This window comes from Argopecten irradians, chromosome 15, assembly GCF_041381155.1.
Source record: "Argopecten irradians isolate NY chromosome 15, Ai_NY, whole genome shotgun sequence".
In the NCBI taxonomy this organism is placed as follows: Eukaryota; Metazoa; Mollusca; class Bivalvia; order Pectinida; family Pectinidae; genus Argopecten; species Argopecten irradians.
Window position 1 is genome coordinate 4,917,509 of NC_091148.1, and position 24,142 is coordinate 4,941,650.

The 24,142-nt window shown below is 34.6% G+C and overlaps 3 pseudogenes; 1 reads left to right on the forward strand and 2 right to left on the reverse strand.

The window, feature by feature from the left end:
• Positions 1–6,311: 6,311 nt before the first annotated feature.
• Positions 6,312–7,150, reverse strand: LOC138309638 (uncharacterized; annotated as a pseudogene).
• Positions 7,151–18,438: 11,288 nt separating this feature from the next.
• On the forward strand, positions 18,439–21,567 carry LOC138309231 (uncharacterized; annotated as a pseudogene).
• Positions 21,568–22,498: 931 nt separating this feature from the next.
• LOC138309640 (uncharacterized) lies at positions 22,499–23,323 on the reverse strand (annotated as a pseudogene).
• Positions 23,324–24,142: the final 819 nt, after the last annotated feature.

The window sequence follows — 24,142 nt, forward strand, 5'->3', positions numbered from 1 at the left end:
CCTTTGAAGACTACAGAGAGAGCATATAACGATACACCATGTTTGACTGCTTGGATTTAAATTTTGACGTTGTTCTCTCTGTAGTCTTCCAAGGAAGTCTTTACAAGCCTGTAATGGGTCAAATCTTTTCTCCTGAACTGCCTTCAGTTTTACTATGAGATAGTCGAGGTGTGTATATCGATAGTGATATTAACCCCTAGGGTATCGAGGATGATTTACCTCATATATCTAATGTATCAAAATAAAAAAAATTAAACTTACCCGAGTAAATTGCATCAGTATTTATTGTACATATGTTATAATGCCATTATGTGTATATGGTTCGTTTGAAAATTAATCATTGTTGAAATGTTTCATCACAAATGTTTCGGATCATTTAGACAGACATAATTGCCAATTAAATTATCCAGTTCTTTTCCTTAGTTATTAAGAGTCATGTGTGGAATTTTAGTTATTGTCAATACAATAGATTAATTTCGAAGTGTTCTGGAACACTACTGAAACGTATACGTGTGCTTTTAAATAAGAAAATCAACCTATGTTTCAGTTGTAGTTGACTGCAGAAAATTTCGAAGCTGGCGTATTATTCAAGGCTTACAATCAAGTTTTGCATATTGAAAAGTCAATACATTTTCAAAGTACAGTATACTGACTTTAAAAAAGATTAAGACTTACATTCAAGTTTGAAAAATAAATAATAAATAAAACCACACTTGAGACCTCGATTCAGCAATCTGTCGCTAAGAATTCGAAAGCAGCTTCATGTGTCCCAATGTTAAAATGTAAAACCCAGATACTTTACTATATTTCATTAAAAAATTATCAATGTCAGTAAGCGCGTTGCTTACGCATTATGTATTGGTAGTAGCGATCATTCAAGGACATGTCGATTTCAATGGATGAGGAGATCAGAAATCACACACAATGTTTCGTTGTACTTCCTAACAGATAGACAATATAATTATGCTGAAACACGTTCATATATAGATTTATATTGCAATACAATTCATTTCCCGCAAATCCAGTTTATAATGATAAATGGTTTGTTCGTTTAAAATATACATTTTAAGAGAATATATGAGACAATATCCCATATGTACAAGGGGATGCCGCACGGTGAAAACAGCATGGATTCTAGTACAAACTGGATTCCCATGGGATCTGGCATAGCGTGTCGCATGCCTTGCAGCTCAATGTTATTGTTAATTTTTATTTATATAAATCATCCATGTGATTTTTTGGTACATGTTTATTGATTTCCCAATGATTTATAATATCAAAACAGGAAACAATTCAAAAGGAACCTATCATTTTTCTCACGTGCATAAGTAATTGGAACTCAATTCAAATATAACATTGTTGCAAAGTGATAAAACGAAAGAATACTTCGAAATATTGTAGTATTTTTTATTAAAAGAAATAAAATTTCGTTGAAACAGAATGCTATTTCGATAAAACGCAATGATATTATAAAATTATAATTATTTTATTTTGGAATAATAAAACTAATTAAATAAGTGTGCCAATTTCACAATTATTAAAATTCATAGCCTAAAACCATCTGTGTATTGGTATTCTTTAACCGTGTAGTCTCGTGTACGATATCATAGTAATTTCGGAGAACATTCTACGGAAAGATCATGCGATCGGCAACTTGAGAATGGACATGCTTCACGGACAGAGGAAAATTTACTTACAAATCAACATTTCTTCCACTTTTTCACATTTATTCATGTATGATTTAATTCCCAAACAATGTAGTTATACATCATTGTAGTGCAAATTAAATCTAAACGATGCATAAATGTAGTTCTGATAAGCTTCAAGGACAAAATTCTCAGGGTATAATTCACTGACAAATTATTACAGTTCATAGTATATTTCTATTTCAATCATTACACCCTTATTTTGTCTTTTGTTTAAAACACACAAAAAATCCAACATAGAACATGACCTATATAGCCATACAAAATGCTTTTTGGAGTTCTATGCGGGTACACTATAATATCTTTGTACCTTTCCTTTTTTTAATACAAACATGTTTAAATGTATGCGAAATAGATATTTGGCGACATAAAGTGTACAATTCTGTTCATAATGAATTTTTCATATATTCATTCATCCCAGATCGTAAATACACTCCTCAAACGTCATAAATAGTTGATGGTGATAGTGATAGCTAGTAATACTTTTATAACGATTTCCTGTTTATCCTAAAATTCTGATTTGGGTTTCAGCTTTGAAAAGACTATGTATTGAAAAAGCACTACATGTATGTACACGTAACCTCTCAGTAGATGATTGCATATCATTTTTCCCACACATATATATATACAATGTATATTATATATTAAGAATAAAAATATCAACACAACATTCCTTTTCGATAACGTTTTCAGGCCTTTCAGACCATCTTGAGGCAATTGTTTATTCGCTAACGTTTTCAGTTACAATTCTTGTATGTGTTCGTAATGAAGTTTTATTTCAGTAGAATCTCTTATTGTGACCTCGTACATGTACTTCATTTGAACGAAAGAGTTCTCGTTATTTTCTCCTGACGTCAATACCAGTAAAATGACGGTCAGGAAGTGCTTCGTATAGAACGTGTGGAAATCAATGCTAACAGAGATTTAGATGTTTACCAAAATCGACATTGCTAAATATGTTTACTCGTGTGCACTTAGGGTGGCATTTAAGGATGTACTCCTCTGAGAAGTCAAAATTTTCTTGTATTAAACTTTTTTTCTCATATAGATTTTTGGAAATAGGAGTTCATGTTATAAACGAAAATGGAAGAAAAAACATATGTCCGTGTGCTCGTTTTTGAGATATTGTCACTCAAAGATACCTAGTTGACAAAATATTGGATTTTATGGGAATTTTGCGGTTTTGACCATATACACATGAGATTAAAGTCATAATTTCCTATCGAGGTGTTTGATATGTATGGATGTTTGTAGAATTTATTTTCCAGTAGTCTTCTTTAAAAACATACCAGTTTTGATTAATAAGACTAATATTTTTTCTCAGAATAACAACATATGCTACCCCTACCCCTTAATTTTGAGCTAAAAAATGCACCATTTTCAGCCATTTTTGCCAAATTTAACCCTTTATAGAAAAAGTTCTGGTATTAAACTTTTGTTCATATTTTGCATATCAACAGGGAAAGGGTTGTTCTTTCTAAATCAGGCAGAAAAATAAGGGGTCCGTGTGCTTACTTTTTTGCCCCATTTGAATATTTGTTATTTTTCAGTATTTTGGAGTAAAAAATAAAAGTGCCCAAATTACCATTAAATGTCAAAATAAAGTGACAAAAGTGTATCATTTCACACATTAATGCTCAATATTTTAATTACCACGAACCCAGTAACGATTTACAGCAAAAATTAGTTCGATACAGCTAAAAATACTGGCGCAGTGATGATTTACGTAAAAACAATTTCAGTAAAAAATGGTAAAACTGTGGCGCTATTCAAAGCGAAAAAAGACACAATTTCAAAATGGCCGCCAAATGGACCATTTCTTAAAGTCCCCGTATAAAAAAATCTACTAAAAATAGAAATGTAATTTTTTGACAGAATTTGCAACTGGCAACTTGCTAAAGATATTGATAGATTTTATCTTAAAATCTCATAACTTCTTTGATCTATGTTGAAACGAGACTTCAACGGGACTGAAACCTCAGAAGAATACAACCTTAACATAAATTTTTCAGTGGTCATACCAAAGATGCATCATTCATTGACAATAACGCTTCATTTTATGCAACTAATTCTGTTATTTTCTCTGAAACATAACTTTGAAATTGATATCTTGGTCTGAAACGTGTTAATCCCAAGAAATGTGGCCGTGTCACATTTACTATTTGTACTATAATTGTGGTTTTTTTTTTCAAAGTGTAAGGCCTCCTCAAAGAAAATTTTATTAAATAATGAAATTTAAGATATAAAGTCTCAACAGAAATAGAAAAAATATAGTTGCCTTACATTATTTTTTTTTTATTTAATCAAGTGCAAATTGCTCTTTGTATAGCGTTATTTCTCCATCTTGATTTTTACCAAAACTGTCACTAGATTCTAGTATCTTGTAACTTGATTGATTCATAATTATGTTTGTAGTATTTTGAAAATAATTGATAGTGTTCTTATGACATATTCACTATATTGGAACAATATGGTCTTAGATGAATGCCAATGAAAACTGAATTTAAATTATTGAAATATCACAGTCATTTCGTGGTCTTACGGGGGTACTGAATTAGCGAAGGCACTATTGTGAAAACACTTGTGTCATTTTTTGGTATAATACGCGTAACTACACCCCTTTATGTAGTAAAAATACAAAAATCCATAATTTATATGTTAATTTTTCTTACCTTTATACATTTTTTCTTGCTGGGTATCAATTTGGGTACACATGTAACAAAACTTGAAATTTTGACACATGTTATTAAATTAAAAATTGTGAGTGCACATATCAAAATATAGCACTCACATTTTTTATTAACTAACGTCATTGTATCCAAATTGATACTGCACCCACATTGATACCCTAACTCTTATTAATGCTTGACATTGACATGACAATAGAAAAAAGCATAATGGTATCTCTCCTTCCCATGCGTATTACGTAGACGCACTACCTACATATGTACATGACCACATACAATTATACACTGTCCTACACTCAAGACTAAAACGAAGACTAGTTAAACCAAAGTGTCACCAAACAATGAAAGTTTAGCGTCTCTTCAAGATATATATAGCCTCTGTGTTGATGTGCCGCTTGAAGATGAGCCGCAAGGGATGGTTCGTGTGGTCAGTAATAGACGTGCCCTCACAATGCCACGGTACTACAGGTCGTGATCGTCGCCCATGGATTACTCTTAAATCATCGTCAGTAATCCCTATTAATAATCCTTCTAGAGACTTTTTTATATTCGGACGTTTGACCAGAATAAAGTTTAGAAGGCCCGAGTAGGGATTTCGACGAGAGACATCTATCAAAATTCCGAATATAAAAGAGTCTCGAGGAGAAATCTCAATAGGGATTACATCGTCAGATACATGTTCCCTGGATAGGTCCCTCTAGTACCGTTCTACTCCATCATACTGTTTTCCCGGAGCCGTTCCAGAGCAAAACTTAATCTTTACTATATATTACTCAAATAATTGTTTACATATTTACAGAAGCTTCCGGTGACATAGGAGGTGAAACGGACTTCCGTGACCTTTCAGTTTACACTGACTTTACACAATATACAAAATATCACAATGTTTTATCGTAACGGCTATACAACATCAAAGAGTAATTTTGTATACCTAAGTAAACGCTGAATACCATAGTAAAGCAATTGTACAGTAATACTAAGTACATTTACCTTCATAGATTTTACCCACGTGCATTCAAAAATACATCAATATTCAGTGTTATGATAGTATTACAAAGATTGTACTCACATTTCAAATGTGAATAAAAAATCAACTGACATTGTACCGCAATCATGTAACCATAGGTGTAACTTTTTTCCATTGTGCCCGGAGATCAGTCTTGTTTAGTTCTGATTGGTTAAAACTGCCCGCATGGCTTTCTTCAGGTTACCCCACAGATGCAATATATCTCGATCAGGAATACATGTAACTTTACAGCGGTAAGTTTAAATCCTTAAAATAACATATGTCATATCTTGACAACAGGTGAAATATCACATTAGATTAAATATTGTTTCCATATTTTGAGCGCCATTTTAATTTTTTCCCTTTACAAACGCTTCTTCTACGTAAATTTTCATGCCTATATCAGATCACAACGGTAGCGAGGGACCACCAAAATGTCAACTTAAGCTATCAAAATAGCACATTTCCGATTTATCAGTCGGTTGTTATCAAATAGGAATGTGAATTATCCCAAAGCAACGTTAGAAAAGTGATAGGCGTATCATTCTGTTTTCGGAACAGTTGGAATTATGAAGATACCTCTTACAGTATATTTTATTAATGTTATTATATATTATGTAAGTTGATAAGTATATATTGACAAGTTGCATATGGGCAATCGTACTAAACGATGTCAGAACTTCATATCTAGCTCGTTGGCAGAATTTCGAGTAAAAAATGAAGACAGCGGAGAGAATCGGTCGTTTGTACTAAGGCAGGTATTCAAATCTACTTTTTTAATACGTAACAAGTGAGTGTTAAATGGCCAGTTTTTCTGCTCGCCAAATTTTCCTATAGGAAAGATATCCATCATTGTATACCTTGAACACGGTATTATTTTACCGTTTTTTCCATCAATAAAGACCGTCAATTTTATCCGGCGATTAGTATATCACATTCCGTCAATATATAAAAAATCTAGAAGTTGTTTCAGAAAGCCTTCAGTCTCCTCATTGAAATATGGCTTATCTATAAGTGTTATTTTCCCTGGTGTATCAACCAAGTTTCCAGGGTAACGATATTTCGCGATTTTCTTCCTTCTAGTGGTGTCAGAGGCCACACATAAGTCGTACTCCTCCAGGATCAGTGAGTCGAAGAAATCCCAGATTGGTTTCGGGGGTAGTTGGTTCTTACTAGGTCCATCTCCAGGCATGTTTTGATTAGACCCTCGACGTACGTGGGCACAGGCAATTTTGCTATGGGTTCTCTGAGCAGTATAATACTGGTATGCTTGCACAGACGTTGGCGAAAGTTTAAAGAGAAAGTTATACACATGTTTGTAAATATCGCTTGGTGATATTTTGTAATCCATGGGAGGTCATATGATATTTTTGGCCTTCTTCTGAATTGTGGAATAAAATCCCAATTAAACAATACAAAAATCACATCGTCATTGAAAGAGGTGTTAAAATCCACACTGTCAAACATATACTTTTCTATCTTTGTATGATTTAAATTTCTGAATTATGATATAAGCCTGTCTTATCACGAAGTATGGATGAGTTGTACCGCCAGTCGTAGTGTGCAGGCATTAGGTAATCCTGAAGTAAACATGGTGTGTCAAAATGGATCAGAAATTTTCGTTTAGAAACTATGGATATTATAAAGGTGGTCATAATACCTGCTATCCGATCCGACCAACCGCTGCAAGGATCTCCGCGGGCTTTCGAACACTCATACACTAGATACTTAGTTGTAGAACTATTGTGCATACTACGAATAACCTCTTTATGCAGATAGTCTTCAAGTTTAGCGTCTTCAAACTTAGCGACATGTATATAATTGGATGTCGGAATCAATTATGAGGCATGCAAACGATATTTAAGCATTATTCTCAAAAAATAGGGTTTGTGAATCGTAGACAAAAACGGAAGACATTCTTTACGTCTTTTTTTCTGTGTCTGAGGTCATAATACATGACTTAAAATTCGTTCAGTCTATGCCAAAATAACCTCAAACGTCTAACCAATAGAAATCAGTGTAACATATGAAAAACTAAGGAACTATTCCATAAACATCACGTATACGTCTCAATTGTATACTGAACGCCAAAAAAAACTATACATGGTGGTTAATATCAAATATTGAAATTTTTATTGAATTTTGCTCGGGGAAATCATTACGAAAACCAAATTTTCGAGTGAACAATTTATTCAACAAAAATATATAATTTTTAAAAGTGCATAGTTTTTTTTGGCGTTCAGTATATATATATATGATCTTTAAATGATAGTTCACTTCATATGAAATTTTATGAAACGAATCTATGAATTTATTATTTTGCAGTCCTTGGCGGAATATAAAATACTTTTGTATCACATAACAAACACAACACATATCAAATTTCAACGTCAAATTGTGTTGCAGAAATCAGGATAATAGTTTGACTCGGAAGGAACTTTTGCATGCGCTTAATTGTTGACGTCATAAATACTTGGTGACGTCATAAACATTGGCAATCGGACCTATATCTTCTTTCTTCAAATGTCTTTTCACCAGAACTATCAGTTAAAGATACACGAAATCGCTATTGGAAAACTCTTTACACAAAATGTCTTTAAAGAGAAGATTGTTTTTTACCGGTCAAAATAAAACATGTCTGAAAAAAATACTTACTATTTTGATCATTTTGTTAGAAGCTGTGCTACATCAATGTTTATCGAATGTTTAATATAACGCATTCCTATAGTCGGCCACACCATAGTATTGTCTTCAATGGTCTGTAGTAATCTTATGCGCGTCGGGACTTTGCTGAAATTACATTATCCTAGGTTGATGAATACAGGCAAGTTAACCCATAAAGGCGAGTTAAAGAATGAAAGTGGTCAATTAAAGGTCAAGGACGAATCAACCACCAGCTATACAACGTGATCAACAGTATGGTATTCATAAGGTCACAAAGAAAATGACGTTCGTTCAAATTCAAAGTTACAATATAATAGTGTCTGCACTTATTATCGCCAGCTGGTTCAGAACCCAAGATTCAATATTAATTTATAAACTAATTATCGCCAGCTGGTTCAGATTCAAAGAATCAATAATAGTTTATATACTAATTATCGCCAGTTGGTTAAGAATCAAAGATACAATATTAATTTAAATACGAATTATCGCCGGTTGGTTAAGATTCAAAGTAACAAAATAGTTTTACACTTATTATCGCCAATTGGTTCAGATTCAAAGATTCAATATCAATTTATATACTAATTATCGCCAGTTGGTTCAGATTCAAAGAATCAATATTAATTTATATACTAATTATCACCAGTTGGTTCAGATTCAAAGATTCAATATCATACTTATGTCCACTTATACACAGAAAATTAATATATATTATTACTAGTAGATGAAGGGGGCTGTGTAAATGTAAATTTTGCAAATATGATGTTGACTTTACTCTCTCTCTCTCATCCTCTCTCTCTCCTCTCTCTAAATATGATGTTGTCTTAACTCTCTTTCTCATCTTCTCTCTCTCCTCTCTCTAAATATGATGTTGACTTTACTCTCTCTCTCTTATCCTCTCTCTCTCCTCTCTCTAAATATGATGTTGACTTTACTCTCTCTCTCTATCATCCTTTCCCTCTCCTCTCTCTAAATATGATGTTGACTTTACTCTCTCTCTCTCATCCTCTCTCTCTCTTCTCTCTAAATATGATGTTGAATTAACTCTCTCTCTCCTCTCTCTAAATATGATGTTGACTTTACTCTCTCTCTCTTTCATCCTTTCCCTCTTCTCTCTCTAAATATGATGTTGACTTTACTCTCTCTCTCTCTCTCATCCTCTCTCTCTCCTCTCTCTAAATATGGTGTTGACTTTACTCTCTCTCTCATCCTCTCTCTCTCCTCTCTCTAAATATGATGTTAACTTTACTCTCTTTCTCTCATCCTCTCTCTCTCCTCTCTCTAAATATGGTGTTGACTTAACTCTCTCTCTCATCTTCTCTCTCTCCTCTCTCTAAATATGATGTTGACTTTACTCTCTCTCTCTCTCTCATCCTCTCTCTCTCTCTCCTCTCTCTAAATATGATGTTGACTTTACACTCTCTCTCATCCTCTCTCTCTCCTCTCTCTAAATATGATGTTGACTTTACTCTCTCTCTCATCCTCTCTCTCTCCTCTCTCTAAATATGGTGTTGACTTTACTCTCTCTCTCATCCTCTCTCTCTCCTCTCTCTAAATATGATGTTGACTTTACTCTCTCTCTCTCTCATCTCTCTCTCTCTCTCCTCTCTCTAAATATGATGTTGACTTTACACTCTCTCTCATCCTCTCTCTCTCCTCTCTCTAAATATGATGTTGACTTTACTCTCTCTCTCTCATCCTCTCTCTCTCCCTCTCTCTAAATATGGTGTTGACTTTACTCTCTCTCTCATCCTCTCCCTCTCCTCTCTCTAAATATGATGTTGACTTAACTCCCTCTCATCCTCTCCCTCTCCTCTCTCTAAATATGATGTTGACTTTACTCTCTCTCTTATCCTCTTTTCTCCTCTCTCTAAATATGATGTTGACTTTACACTCTCTCTCATCCTCTCTCTCCTCTCTCTAAATATGATGTTAACTTTACTCTCTCTCTCATCCTCTCTCTCTCTCTCTCTCCTCTCTCTAAATATGATGTTGACTTTACTCTCTCTCATCCTCTTCCTCTCCTCTCTCTTAATATGATGTTGACTTTACTCTCTCTCATCCTCTCTCTCTCTCCTCTCTCAAAATATGATGTTGACTTTACTCTCTCTCTCATCCTCTCTCTCTCTCCTCTCTCTAAATATGATGTTGACTTTACTCTCTCTCATCCTCTCCCTCTCCTCTCTCTAAATATGATATTGACTTTACTCTTTCTCATCCTCTCTCTCTCCTCTCTCTAAATATGATGTTGACTTTACTCTCTCTCTCATCCTCTCTCTCTTTTCTCTCTAAATATGATGTTGACTTTACTCTCTCTCATCCTCTCTCTCTCCTATCTCTAAATATGATGTTGACTTTACTCTCTCTCTCTCATCCTCTCTCTCACTCCTCTCTCTAAATATTCTCTCTCTCTCTCTCTCTCTAAATATGATGTTGACTTTACTCTCTCTCTCCTCTCTCTCTCTCTCTCTCTCTAAATATGATGTTGACTTTACTCTCTCTCTCTCATCCTCTCCCTCTCCTCTCTCTAAATATGATGTTGACTTTACTCTCTCTCTCTCATCCTCTCCCTCTCCTCTCTCTAAATATGATGTTGACTTTACTCTCTCTCATCCTCTCCCTCTCCTCTCTCTAAATATGATGTTGACTTTACTCTCTCTCTCATCCTCTCTCTCTCCTCTCTCTAAATATGATGTTGACTTTACTCTCTCTCTCATCCTCTCTCTCTCCTCTCTCTAAATATGATGTTGACTTTACTCTCTCTCATCTCTCCCTCCCTCTCTCTCTCTTAAATATGATGTTGACTTCTCTCTCTCTTACTCCTCTCTCATCTCTCTCTCTCTCTCTCTCCTCTCTCTAAATATGATGTGACTTTTTTTCTCTCTCTCTCTCCTCTCTCTCTCTCTCTAAATATGATGTTACTTTCACCTCTCTCTCTCTCTCTCTCTCTCTAAATATGATGTTGACTTTACTCTCTCTCTCTCTCTCTCTCTCTCTAAATATGATGTTGACTTTATCTCTCTCTCTCTCTCTCTCTCCTCTCTCTAAATATGATGTTGACTTTACTCTCTCTCATCCTCTCTCCTCTCTCTCTCTCTCTCTAAATATGATGTTGACTTTACTCTCTCTCATCCTCTCTCTCTCCTCTCTCTAAATATGATGTTGACTTTACTCTCTCTCTCTCTCATCCTCTCCCTCTCCTCTCTCTAAATATGATGTTGACTTTACTCTCTCTCTCATCCTCTCTCTCTCCTCTCTCTAAATATGATGTTGACTTTACTCTCTCTCATCCTCTCTCTCTCTCCTCTCTCTAAATATGATGTTGACTTTACTCTCTCTCTCTCTCATCCTCTCTCTCTCCTCTCTCTAAAACAATAATTATTGTGTTTTTTTTTTCATTTCTGAATAAATTATATTTAGTCTTTTAGAATTTTCTGTTGTTTTAAAGATGCAACACCGCTAACGTATGATATTTTTCGCTACCATAACAGAAGCATAGTTTATTTACAAAAGTTAGTTCTCCGATTCACATTTTTCATTTTGTATTTATAGTAGACTGACCCAATATGGCATATACAACAAAAAACTGTGGATAGAGTGATCGAATTTAAGAAACGGGTGATCGCATTTACATTTCAGACTCTTTCCTTTCTATATATCTGCTAGACAATTCAAAAACTAAACCTAATTGTTAGAGTTCTACTTTATATATATTTTAAATGAAAACGTAAAGAGAATATGCTGTAGACAGGGTCTTTAGATATTGCAATAAACTCGACTGAGAAGAAAAAGACGCAAAACATGTTGCAAACAGAGAGGTCTGAGAATAAGTAACAATTTATATCAATTTGAGCCCACCACAGTGTCAATAGATCACTATACATGTCCTAATGCTCTAGATCAAAAATTCCACCGGTTTTTATCATGATTATAAGACACCTAAAACCAATATATGTACACTCTGGTACACAGATACAAATTGATATACATTGCAACTAATTCTTAGACCCCTGTGGTTTCTAAAATATTTTTTTTGTACATAAAACTCCTAAGAATTTGAGTAAAATTTAAATTTCTAGATAGTGTAGATGAACTGAAAAACTAATGTCTCACTCTAAGATTTCAGCATTGATGAGTAATTTAACTAGACCGGGTGGGGTTGGTGTGCGGGATCCTCACTGTGCAAATGTATATAAATCATCTTCGTCCTTGACAACTCCCTGCACCATGTACTGTATAATGTCATCAAAATTAGTGCTTTCGCCACAATGATCGGCCGGTATCTGGAGAAAGGGGGTAATCGGAAGTACATCGCTGGTTTTGGGCCATTTTCCGATATATGACAACACCGGTCTAAAATTAATCAGACATAATTTACATAAAAGGAGGCCGTGCGGTAATCGTTTGGCGGCTGTTTTTTGTTTATCTGTTTGTTGTTGTTTTTTGGCGTGGGGGAGGGGGTACGGCGAGGCAGTGAACATCAACCGAACATATACTGCTAATCGGCCAATTATCATACGATGTCCGGACGATAACCGGCCTATTCACCAGACATCGTACGAATATCGCCGTTACAATGAAGGACATTTGTACCAGGCCCGGCCAAATGTCGGGCAATGTGATTTCCGCTCGATTCCCGTCCGAGTATCGGATGATGCTTAAACGAAATGTGAATGATATATGGCGGTTATGAAAATCTACGGGACCCTAGATATATTTTAACTTCGAGTTTAAACTCTTCGAGCACGTCCTCGAAGCTGTCTGAGAGCCTCGGCAACTGGCCGGCAAAGTCTGGTGTGTCTGGCCGGATACACGGCAAAATATGGCTAAAACTCATGCCTAGATTACGTCTTAAACATAATCGGAAGGGGTTGTGACCAAAGCATAAGTACATAACTATACGGACGTCCACTATAAATACCGAATTCCTTTTTAATATCGTCGCATAGTTCTACAAGAAAATAGACATCTTCTGCACTGATCAGAATCTTAACTTATTCTCGTACAAAAATAAAGATCATCCATGCACAGTTGTTTGGCTGTATAGATATTTCTCTCTCTACTAAAATTACATATGTGTATATGTAAAGAGAAAAAATATGTACATGTGTAGAGCTAAACACCTGTGGTTCAGCTACAGAATTCAATTCTCGGCTGATGAAATCTGCATCCTTGACCTATTAAAATTCTGAAGGAATTCTCACACAATCTTCTTACCTTTATTTTGTCTTTAAAATAACGTACCGTTGTTTGCATGTTAAGTTTCCGTACCCGTGATATTTTTGCTACATGTATATCAATGTATATAGGTATAATTTCAATGACTTTTACGGCTTTGATTTTCGATATTTTGTTTTATATATAGTACGACATATTGCAAAAAAAAAATATTAACTTGTAAAAGAGCAAAGCCTGTTGAATTTCCAGAATATCCGTGGAGAAAAAAATATTTCTAGATAAGATTAAATACTGTTAAACTGTATCAAATTTATTTATAAATATTTTTGTCTGATCCCATGACATGTGGCATATTGGAATTTCAGTTTAATAACTGCATTAACTACTGATTGCGATAAATCAGAATTTGTTTCACTCTTATCTTTGATTTCCATGAATATACTAATTGCCATCTCTACTAACGAAGAGAAAAACAATCTCAATATTTTTTCTAGTGTGCTGTTTGCAACTATCTTCATTCATTTATTGATATTTTTGTTAGAAAGTACCTACATATACATACCGACCAACCGATACTCACCAGTCTACCCTTCATATTATGTATTGTTACTGTACAGTAGTACATGTAGTTTAGTTTATACATAAAATGAACCGTATTTTATTGAAAGTTCCCGCAAATACACGTGGTGACGTCGGCAAAATATGTGCGTAACTTTATAACGTCATTTATTCCGACGTCATAATCGCCGTATCTTGGCCCATTTTGTCATTCGCCGTCACATATATAGATATCTATATACACGATTACACACCATTTGTTGTTCAAATAATGGATCTAGTTTATTCTCTGTTGGCGATTGAGCATCATTTATACGTTTTGTTGATATAATAATTATAGTGTCTTCTAAGTCAGATCTGGCTGGACATTCTTACTCTAATTGGTAATTCATTTACTGTAAAACTATTTTCATTCGCGGCTACTTAATTTTGCGATTTCTGTTCCGAAACTTCTTCGCGGATATTGAGTTTCGCGGATTAAAATTGAAAGAAAACATTGTTAAATGTTATGGTGCAAGAACTGTGGAAGATATCAATTCGCGGAGATAAAATTTCACAAATGAACCTTGATCGCGAAACTCGCGAAAATAAATCGCGAAAGACAGTTAGTTTACCGTGCCATGGATATAATTTACGCTACTGTGTTAAAGATATTGTATTTTATTGTAAATGTATCGATATCAATGTTATGACAGCTGTTTACAAGTAGTAAGAACATTAGCTTAGCTAACTAACCACACATTTCATAGAATAGCCATAAAAACAGCTCAACTCAGGTCAACGATATATACATATATATATTCTTATGTTATATTTGTCTTTAAGAATTTTGTTTCGTAAAGGAGGTGAGCCTTTTTAAAATCATAACTCAAGAAGTTTTGATTGATTACCAATTGATTACAAGCTATGCAACAAAACTACGTAGAATGCTAGCTCTTGTGTTATATAAGAGGCTAACCAAATATAGATATCCTCCGTAGTGGTGCAAATACATATATTGGATATCAAATTTCATTATACCCTAATCATTATAAAAATTTACTTCAATGTATCTTCAAAATTCGAACTGTTCTGAAATATGAACGAGTTTAAGTGTTCCAGCAAAATTGATATTTTGTAACTTATTTACGTTTAGAGAAAACTCTTTGTGTCTCTGTTTCCCAGGTGTACATATTCAGTGTCGCCATAATTCTTATAATATAGGTCTTTATATATTGATTGTCAATTTCATAATATCATAATCATAATAAAAATATAATTTAAGGTATCTTCAAAATTCGAACTGTTCTGAAATAAGAATGATTTTTTTTGTTCCAGTAAAATTAATGTTTTGAAACTTACTTACTTTTGGAGAAAATCAGCTTTTTGTGTCTCTGGTTCCAAGGTGAAAATATTCACTGTCGCCATAATTCTTTTCATGCAGGTCTTTATCACAACGGTGTTAATTCCGTTTAAAAAAACAAGTGTTCTGACACCCACTCGATTGCGATGATACAGATTCGCTTGATTTTTGTTGTTTTTTCCAGAAATTTCATTGCTCTTGATGAGTATGTTCTTGTTTTCATAGCGGATATTTTTTTAGATGGTCATGTAATAAAACAAATATTTTTTCAAAGTTAACTTTCCTGTCCAAGGTGAAATTTCTGAGTGAATTTGCGACTCGAATTTTGGTCCTATTCTTGATGCAAATTTTGCTGACTATCTTTTCATTGTGGATAATAGAAGATATTCAGTACAATTTGCAGGAGAAATAGGACCAAAAAAATGCGGATCGCAACCTCACTCAGCAATTTTACTTTGACAGGAAAATTATATTGATGTGTTTAAACCGTTTTTTCCACAAAATTTGATTAAATGATTAAAGTTTTCTGAGAAGCCTCGCAAGACACGTGTCGTGCATATATAATGTTATCGTAAATCGTGAAACTATCATGTTTTTAAGCGGAAGCCATAGGTAAATATCTAAAGGTACAAAACATCGACCAATGATATGCTTATTACCTGGTTCGAAATACATAAGTCAACACGAGGTCTATAAAACCCAACAACGACACTATATTTATACCAAATGGCGACACATGTCAGTCATCCATGACATATACCTAGATTCATTAACACATTCAATTGAATAATATATCATAATTAAATGATATTACGAAGATGTGACAGAAAGACATTGTTGATTGTAAGGCACGAGGAAGTTTACGATGTCTGTTCCACCAAATTTTAATGTTGTTGGATGCGATAGTGAGCTGGCGGCAGAGATAGATACCGATTTTAGCCATTTGTTCTCTCTCATCTACGAGCCGCGGAAACAGTAATGATGAAGTACACGTATCGAGTCAGGTTAGCGGTGATCATCATCAGTTCCAGGAAGATGAGTGTGATTTCGACATTGGAAGTGATGAGTGCCGTCATTAAGACGATATACGCCCCATTATGACAAACACCTTGAACGGCAGCTAATTAATATTCGCGGTGGCCGATCCGGATAAAATATGCATGCTCTAGGCCTATGCTGCAGTCTTCCCTTTTTACGATGTGTCTCTGCTGCGTAGCTGACGCCAGAGATAAACTAAGATGCGTCCCGAGAAGAGAGCCTTTATATAGCCAGCCAATGAGATTGCAGCATAGGTGAACATTCAGGGTATGACATTTTAATTTGCCAGCTTCAGGCGTGTGGTACAACAAGTAGTATGGATGGTGTATCTCATCCTCGATACTCCAGGGGTTCCGATCACTTACGATCTCTACACCCCTGGGCTATCTCATAGTGAAATTGAAGGCAGCTCAGCTGAAAATATTTGACCAATCACAGACCAGCAAAGATTTCCTTTGCAGACTACAGAGAGAGCGACGCCCAACTTCAAAGCCACATAGTCAACCACAGTGTACCGTTATACGGTTCTTTTGATACATCAAAGGACTAAATTACCTGTTCTGTTCTGTTGCCTCCAGTTTTACGATGAGATAGTCCAGGGGTGTAGAGATCGTAAGTGATCGGAACCCCTGGAGTATCGAGGATGGGTGTATCTAGGCCTAATGTGAAACGACATCGGTTTGACTACCAGTTCCATGAATGCTGTAACATATGACCATGTACAACAAGTAGTACATGGCAAATTCATGGTTAGTATCCTACAATACAAGGAAACTTAGGAAAGCCGAGATGAAAACTTGTATTGTAAGATACTAGCCGTGTGTTCTGTTTAACCCGCAACCATTAGGGCATTCAAAACGAAAGCAAATTGCCAGTTATTTACTTGGTTTCGCTCTAAGCGAGACGCTCCTTTGATGCGCAGGAAAAGATTTATTCACTAAACCGAATGAGAGTACAATGTATACTCCTTTTTACTGCCCTGGGAAATATATAAGCGCATTTGCAAATAGTACTAGTATACCTATTCAGTGTGTTATATCCCTGAAACAATGTAAACCATCAAAAAGTTACTTTATAGTACATACCTTTATCATGGGCCAAGAAAAAGACGACACAGCCATACAAGATTTTCGATATCGTAAAAATGACGTCATTCCGGTGATTATGACGTTACTTTTAGCGGGACTGAATGACGTTTCAAGTTCGGGGTCAAGTTAGAAAATGTTCCGTCAGATGTGGAACAAATTCACGTGATCGTATTGACGGATAAAGCATTTCGTATTGACGGATAAATCACAAGTTTATCCGTCAGTAGTTATCCGTCAGTATGTGGGGCAGTTGCATCTCAAGGTGTGTACAGTGTATTTTCGTGCATGATGTAGTTTATAGTTATAACTCTAAGTCCTCCTATAAACTACAGTATTTGTAGATGACATTCTAAACAGCAGAATATTCAAATACTCTACAGAATGAATGAAATGCTCTAAATTATTAATTTCAATTTTATTTGATTTTAGCAAAAGTTATATTACAAATCATAGACTATAACATTATAAATCCCTAGTCATTTTACTTCAAAATTTCAGAAATTTTAAAACATAAGTTGTTGTTTTTCATCTATTAGGTATGCCGATGAAATGGGATTGCCTCACCTGCTGCCCCATGTGGACGAGATAGCTTTCCGCCAATTTATCTACCTGGCAGTGACACGTATATATCTGTTCATAAGAAGTACACTTAAGTTTGTCTGTAAGTATTATATTAACCTCATATCTAGTATCTATTAATACTAAAACTCATAATGAATTAATGTCACCATATACCCATCTTCCATACCCCAGAGGTTCCGATCACTTACAATCTCTATACCCCTGGACTATCTCAAAGTAAAATTGAAGGCATTCCAGAGAGTGATGCCCAACATTAAAGCAACACAGTCAACAACAGTTTACAACAGTGACTACATGAGATAGTCCAGGGATATAGAGATTGTAAGTTATTGGAACCCCTGGATTATCGATGATGCCCTATACCATATATGATAATAGATTATATTACTGTATCATCATTAACATAATTACACATGTGTGCTTTTGTTTACTCAATGGCTAGAATACAGTATATCTTTTAAAAGTTTTGTTAAATTCTTTGGGCTTTAGAATAATAAATATTTTTTTAATCTTCAACAGTGAAGCACTAGGAAACAGATGTCTTTCCAAAACAACATTCAGGAGAATTTGGCATCAGTGTCTCATTCAATTTATGTCCTGTAAGACTGATGCTTGTCACAAGCGTGAATCCTCCAGTAATCGCATACAGAAGGTATGATAATTATTGCTATGCATATATGCAAAGATATTTAAATTGTCATAATACATGTACTTCCTAATGATACAGGTACAATGTATAAACTAAAAAAAACCTTAAGAAACGAAATAACAAATGAAAATCAAAACAACGTTTTGTAAACAAAAGAAATTATTGATTTTTTTTAAATATCTTTTAAGCAGTGATTTTTGTGTGTGTCTAAATTAATCAACTAGCTAAAAATGAAATATTGTAAAATATAAATACAAATATATGTTTTGACAAGATTTTTTGTACATTATAGGCTATCACAGAGACGGACGAAATGGAGGCCACTACATAATTTGTTAACCTCATTTCATCAGCTCAAATGGAGAGAGATCATTATCGAGAAAGGTATCAGGCTGCTATTGCAGGTCTCCGAGATCACCCCTAGTCACATGTTCCTATTCCTCCTGCCTCCCTAGACCTCGATGATGTCCACTACACCTTTGATTTTGCCCAGAGTGTACTTCTACCCACCCATTGTAGACAGGAAGGTGCTTTGTACTTCAGGTAATCCTTTTTTAAATGCAAACTATACACCTATATTTCAGTTGAAGGAGAGATAATAATTCAGTGACTGTGCTTTTTACATTTTGAAGTGGTGATAGAAACAATTTAAATTCCTTGCAGATGTTTAATACATTTTCATGGTAGATCAAACCACATAGGCAGTTATAAAGTACTGTCAGTAGGTCAGAGATTTTTTTTCTTGGTATTCTATTTTTCGCTATATCTCTTAAATTTGGCATATTCTGTATTAGTCCTGTCCATTTACAAGAAGTAAAATATACCCGGTAATTAAAATCAATCAAATAAACCAAAGTAAACCTATGTCATAATTTGTTTTGTAAGAACTTATTTGATTAGTATCACTTTCAATATTTCTGTCCTATCAAATTCACCATCATTAATCTGATATATTTAACACTGGATCATACTTTCTCTCCTGAATCAATGAAGTTTTATGAGAATATACTATATTTGTTTTTATTTTAAGATCTCCATATAAAGCCAATCTGTTTGGTATTTGTAATGATGGCCGCACATTACAGACAAACTACTTGTTTGGTGAGGATCAGTGCATAGGTCTGGATGGATCACAGAGCCACTCAGCCAACTATGTGATATCAATGCTTCACCACTATTTTGAGCATCAAGGGGAAGGGGAAAAGACAGTTTATCTTAATGCAGATATCTCTTTAAAAAAATCATGTGCACTGTTTGTAATTATAATGTAAATTAACATACTAGATTTACATTTTATTAATTTCAGAACTAATTTTGTAGTACTACGTACTCTTTTTACAATACATATGTACATTAAAAAGTACATGTGATGTGACAGCAGTGACAGATTGTCAGTGCACACTGCATACAGTGGTATATTCATGCAGATTTTTTACATGTCTTTCCAGTCATGTGATTAATACAATCATCACAATATTACCGATATGAAACTATAATCTATAAGTCTCTGACTCCAAATGACTTTTTCCTGTAAGTATTGTGTGATTATGTGCAATACTGTTTTAACAAAATATCCATATATGACATGTTCCAACCCATTTTATGGTAACAGATCAATAAGAGTGTTGGTTCTGCTTTGTACAATGCAGTGTTATTTGTATGTTCTAATTATTCAGGTTGTCACAAGCTATCTCGCATGGAGGGTCGCAAATGGTTACCACAAAGACATCCAACTTCACTGCGTTAAACCATACCACGCTCGATGTCTTATAGATGGGATGTTTGGTATTGCCAGAAGGAAAATTCGGAGGAATGATGTCGATAGTTTGTCCGACCTCAAAGTGACCATCGATGCGTCATCCACACATAACCAGGAAGATGTTAATAGCGAGCTGTCGCCAAACTCATGGATATGGAGGGACTGGAAGCAATTTTTTAAACCTGTTTTCAAAGTTGTACCTGGGATTAGCAAATATCACACTTCCACTTTTCTTCAACCAATACAGGTACTTTTTTTCTCCATTTTTGGAATTATTCAATTGATTTAAACACAAAATTACAATAAAACCTTAACGTATTGTTAACCTAGAATAATAAGGTGTTTGTTTTCTTGGTTGTGATTTTTAAGTTAGTTATCAGGCCGCAGTGGCCGAGTGTGTATGTAGCCACTGTAAGGGTACTCAGTTAGTCAAACATTTGGAATCTGAACACATAATTTTAATTTTCATTACTACTCCATAGTTGTTTTTTTTTTTTTTTTTTTTTTTTTTTTTTTTTTTGGGGGGGGGGGGGGGGGGGTGATTTACTCTTTGGATTGCTCAATAGTGCTTATTTATGGGGAGGGGGGTATCCTGCAGTTGTTAATTTCTAACTGTAATAAGCTATATGTTTGTAAATTATTGTACTTGTAACTCTTTGCATTATTCTTTTGTATTAAACAACATGTTTATGTTTATAATTCAGCAATTCCTTTCGAAGAATTTTGGAAATTTATTTCTGCATATCTGTAATGTGTTTTATCTTTATCTGTCAGTTAATCATATGATTCACAGTATGTTAAGTCAATTAAGAAATTAAAGTGAGACATCATGTTGAGATAATATGAGAGGGCACGAAGAGGTACAAGTTGGGTGTGAGATTGTAATAATTCGTGAAAGAGATGTGGTTGAGGTAGTGTGAGAACATGAAATGTAAATTAAGTCCATGCAGTATATATATAAAGCATGTAACATACATCTGTATTATTCATCAATTAAAAAACAAAGTGTTATACAACTAATTTCAATGATGACGTCGTCAAAAATGATGTTAAACAGCGGAGGTAAAACATGAAAAACGTCACAAACCAAAGGTTACATACATTTAATGTAAAATTGTCAAATGTTACATACATTTAATGTAAAATTGTCAAATGTTGACGCACTGAAAACACCATTTTAATCCTTAGAACCTCTAGATTGTGAATCAACAAAAAACTCAAAATCAATTGTTTATGACTTTCTTGTGCACAGAAATCTAAATAAAAAAATCTGTAACTCCTTAATTCGCCACAGAATTTACTCAAAACTCGTATCTACAGGTGAAAATGCAGGTGAACGTCTGGTACTTACATGTGACAATATGTGTGTCAGGTGAAATGTTACGTTTAGATATTGATTATATTAAACATTTTACATATACAAATGTAGCTTATTTCCTTATGAAATCTGCGCAGTTCTTATTCACTTTGTAATAGTACTACTGGATGGTCCCCTTGTCAACGGTAGTAAATTCATCAATGTGTGTAATGAGCGTATAGTAACACAGAATTATTGATATTGGGAGTAGTTTGAATTTTTTCAATGGCAAAAAGTTGGTGAACCGAAAATATGCCCCAGTATAGAAAAAAATGATCTACAAATTTAAAACCTTATGAAGTATCAAAGCAGTAGAGTTGAGTGCAGTAATCCAGAATGTTTTTTCATGTAGATGAAGTTAGACTCTAAATTATTTTTAACTTTTATTCATATTCGTTTCAAACTTTATAGAACCTCATTAATGACATACCGTAATGATACAATTATTCCAATTCATACTGAATGAATAGATATTTAAGCATATGGCATTTTGAAATTGATCCGTCCACAAGATGTTTGGCAGACAGAGATATTAAACTTTGATTGTTGAAAGTTGTTATCGCTATCAGGGATTTAGTTAGTATATTTCTAGTTAGTTGGAAATAATTAAGTTATCTTTCTCAATAGGTATATGCATATGCATTTCGAAGTTTTGACAATGTTTGAAGTATTTGTGTGTTAGGCCCACATGCTATCGAAGTTTTTTAAGGAAAAGTTAAGAATCAAAGGGTAAAAAGTTCATCTTTTATTTGACTTACAATGGTTGAATGCTGAATTTTTTCTAAACGATGCCAAAACTTCATATCTAGCTCGTTGGCGGAATCCTGAGTCAAAAATGAAGAGATCACTTGGTCAAGATCTTGTGTCAATATATTTGTTATCGCAGGCTAGCGGTGAGAACTGGTACTGCTAAGGCAGCCATTCAAGTATACTTTCGAACGTTCTATTGAGTCTAAATGGTTTCTGTTTCCTGCTGGGTAAGGGATATAAATCTCATATTTCTGCTCGCCGAATTTTCCTATAGGAAATATATCCATCATTGTGTATCTTGAACACGGTAATACATCACCGTTGTCCTTCCAACAATAAACACCGTCCTTATCCCGAAGAAAAACCGCTAACTTACTGAATCCACTATCCGGCGGAATGATTAGTATATCACATTCCATCAATACATAAAAATCTAAAAGTTGTTTCAGGAAGCCTTCGGTCGGATCGTTCAAATGTGGCTTATCTATATGTGTTATTTTCCCTGGTGTATCAACCACGTTTCCAGGGTAACGATGTTTAGCGAGTTCCTTCACCATATCGGTGTCAGAGGCCACAAATAAGTCGTACTCCTCCAGGTTCAGTGAGTCGAAGAAATCCCACAATGCATTCAGGTTCAGCTTCTTTTTCACATGTTTATAAATATCTGCTTGGTGGTATTTTGGGATGTTAAATGGGATGTTAAATGATATTTTTGGTCCTCTTCTGAATTGTGAAATAAAATTCCAATTAAACAATACAAAAATCACATCATCATTGAAATAGGTGTTAAAATCAACACCGTCAAACAGGTACTTTTGTATCTTTCTATACCCATTGTTTCTGTAATTATGACATGAACTCGTCATATGACGAAATATGGATGAATTTTACCGCCAGTCGTAGAGTACAGGCATTACATAATCCTGAAGCAAACACGGTTTGTCGAAAATGATCAGAAATTTTCGTTTAGGAAAGTATGGATATTTTTTTTTTTTTTAGGAAGTATGGATATTATAAAGTTGGTCACTGCTGATTGGGTATTGATAGCGCATCAACTTCAAATGTTTAAGGTGTGGGTAGGGCAATATTATACAGTTGTTGACTGGGGTTGAGGGCAACAGATGATTTGTTGAACCCGAAGACAAACTGTTGCCCGAGGCCGAAGACCAAGGGCAACAGTTTGTGTGAGGGTCCAACAAATCATCTGTTGCCCGAAAACCCAGTCGATAACTGTTTTGTTATACCCATTGACTCAAAACAATGCATTGACGTCACGAATTGTAGGTGTGACGTCACTCCGGTCCAACAGCACATTTTAACAGTCGATTTTAACAGTGTTTTGACCGCTCGACGGAACAGTTCATATATTGGCATTTTTGGCAATAGAGTTTATATAGGAACTATTTCATAGGGGTATAACAAATGTAGATGTTAGATATGTAAAGAAATTTTGGAATTCTTTTTAGTCTGTTTCTGAAAGGGGAGATAATTAAGATAGGAATTTTATGAGAATTTTGTTCAAATTATAGTGCGGAATTCAACGAAAGATGGATCTCCTCACATAAAAAGTTCAGCTATATGGTACTTCTTTACCATTTTTACTCACAGTTTTTGTGAGATGACCCTCTTCAAAATGAGCGATGAATGACAGGACATGAAAACTTCATTTAACCTGGACAGTGGCAAACGTTAACATTGTCGTCTATGGAAAATAATTTGGTTCTGCGGTCTCTATACACTGAATATCGCCAGTTGGTTCAAATTCAAAGTTACAATATTAG